The following is a 2941-nucleotide window of genomic DNA, read 5'->3' as shown; positions in this document are numbered from 1 at the left end:
AGATCACTTATTTGTAACTGTATATGTAGGTACTTTGTAATAGCAAAAAGCAGTCTCAGACAGTTCACGTTTTGTTGAAGAATAAAGTTGCTAATACCAAATATTGACTTTCAAGGTCATTAGAATTGTGCAAACTGTTTTTGTCTTATATGCATTTCCATGTGTGGTTGCACATTTTAATAAATACTTCCTATTTCCCTAGCAAAAACAAATAAATGAGTGGTTCACAACTTTTGCACAACAGTTTCCAAAACTAAACATGTTTTTAAAAATTACAAGCAAACTGAATTAGTTACCTCTATTTTTGTAACTATCCTAAACCTAACACTAAAGGGTGCTGTCCTCTTGTTCAACTTGTCCCAAGTGCTTGTTTTTGAGAGTTTGTTTCATGGATGATGATTTGTGTCCATCAAGATTCCAAAATATCTTCAAATATATATTTGCTGGATACCTTAAGTTTAAACAGCAGACAGCGCTAGACAAACCACTCAGGACTACCACAGCTTGAATGAAGACACAAACAGATTTCCACACGTGCTCTCTTTCTGTATGATCGCTTTGAGACAGTAAATTGTACCTGGAGTATTCTACAAAACACAGCATAGGGCTAAGCTAGCTTTGTTAACTGTAAAATTATAACAGTTTAATAACTAGTTATACTCATCACTCCTGCTTAAATTAATAAGTATTTAGGTCTATATTTATTCACATGCATTGCTTACCCTTGATATTAAGGATGCAAAAAAAAATAGTTTTGCAACTGGTAGCTCTGAAGATGTGTTAGCTTAACAAACTTCCAACGCCTTTTCCCGCTTGCTTTAATTTGAACTTTTGCCGGGTGTGGAGCATGTGCAATAGTTACCAGTGACAGTTACAAGTATTTACTTCTCATTGGGTAAACACATATAAATTTAGTTTATCTGAATTTTCTTTGATTCAAATCCAACCAACAAGAAGGAATCATTTATTACCACAAAACATAACATATTTATGGTATTCAAGCATTTTTATATCTAAGTAATCAAACAAGTGCCTCCATTGATGGTTTTGAGTGTATAAAAAAAAAAACTGAATTAAATTTAAAGGTTGTCAGCTTTCAGGAGCCACGTAAGTGGTAAGATAAAGGAAAAAAAATAGAGAGCTAAGATTATTTGGCTGATCTACAAAAAGATGCTAGCAGTTGGAAAAGTTTTGAAAAAAATGGCCAAGAGTGTTTTAGAAGTAAAACATATTTGACTGAGAGATGTGAAAATGGGCACAGAAATAATGTCCTCGTCTGTGGGTGTGCATATATACACACACTCATATACACACTGCAGCCCTGAGTGTCACTTATCAGAGTGCTGTTAAGCTTCACAAGAGGTCTCTATCACACAAAAGGTGAGCCTTCTTAAAAGCTTAGTACTCCATATTTAAAATACTACATTATGCTTCTCACTGCAAACTGATTCAGAATAAGTGTCAGGGTTTAGGTCAGGATCATGAGTAGGTGAATATACATTGCCTGTGTAAAATATCCCAGCTCATAAACAAGTATACGAAGCAGGAAAGATTTAGTCGACTCTATAGCCAGGTTGAGATAGTCCCAATAATACCTTTTGTTTGTGTGACATTTAAGGCTCCTGACAATACATACATTGTTTATCCCCGCCAACTGCTTGCTCTGTGACAGATAAAAAAAAAAAAAACAGACAGCTCAAGGCGACTCTTGCCAAAAAGATTATGACTATAGCTGTTACCTTGGGATAAAATGTTACTTCGTAAAAATCTAAATTTAAGTTTAGCGAAGCTGCAGACCAATTTTGCAAGTCATGTAATGAGGACATTTATCTTTGTCTTTGAATAATGAGCGATGGATTAACAACATTTGGCAATGTCACCGGCAGTCTGGGCAGATATACCAGTCCAAGGAAAAGAGTCCAAGAATTTTGTGCTATACACACTGCGCAATAATACCGTTTGTTTCATGTTTTCTTTTGTTTTTTGGTTTGTTTTTTTTAAATAATTATAAGAACAGGTCTGCCACTTTGAAAACAAAGAACACAGCGCTACGATGTTAAAAACTGTATTGTGCTGCAACTTTGCATAAGAAGGTAATAATAAATGAGCAGGGGTTCCCGAGTCCTTCTCAAGCTTAAGCACTTCAATTGATTCTGAGAGACAGCCATTCCAAGCTGAACTTAGATCTTCTGCTAACTCTTTTGTTCTAGAGAGATGACAAAATAAACAACTGAAGTGAACATCCACATTCTGGTATGCACCTCTGTTAAAGAATTACTAGAGATGTTCTGGGCAGTAGCGCAGATTATCTAACAAAAACAAAGCTGGGTCAGCTTTTAATTCTGGACAGGTGAATGATCATAATATATGCATAATTATTATTTAAATAGTCCATAAGAAAAAGTAAAACTCAGGAGTACACCCTGGGACCCGACTAAAATGTATCTCTTATTCTCTCTTTCTATTTTTTGTCATGCAATTTCAAGTAAAGGATAATCTCGTTATAAATTCTGCTGTCCTCGGGCGATAGCCAGCCTTTGAAAACCCAATGGACAGACACAAAAAGTACTTGTTGTTCAGCTAAAAACAAGTCTGTTTGTGGTGTTCATGGCAAGCGAGTTTTAACCCGACAGCAATGATAAGCAGAATCACCCTCAGTGGACGAGTGCAGACGGCTGGGTTGTTGCTGAATGTTGAAATATGACCCACAAGCAGCGTGCGTGACAGTAGAGGTCAAAGGACTTGTTATTCTGATGTCATTTAAGGTTGCATAAAGCCTCAGAGAGGACACAAAAGCAACAGATCACTGATGATCTGATAAAAATATGGCTTTGGCAAAAACACCATTGTTGTCTTTTATGGACGCTCCAAGAATTCATGCCACTGTCTGTAAAACCTTATATGTGGACACTGGAAGTGGGCCATTGAGAAACAGAAAAAG

Source organism: Copadichromis virginalis, linkage group LG13, assembly GCF_057382275.1.
Source record: "Copadichromis virginalis isolate Kocher_CV1m ecotype Utaka linkage group LG13, C_Virginalis_male_GT1.1, whole genome shotgun sequence".
Lineage (NCBI taxonomy): Eukaryota > Metazoa > Chordata > Actinopteri > Cichliformes > Cichlidae > Copadichromis > Copadichromis virginalis.
The sequence above is the reverse complement of the archived record's forward strand: the minus strand, read 5'-3'. Positions refer to the sequence as shown.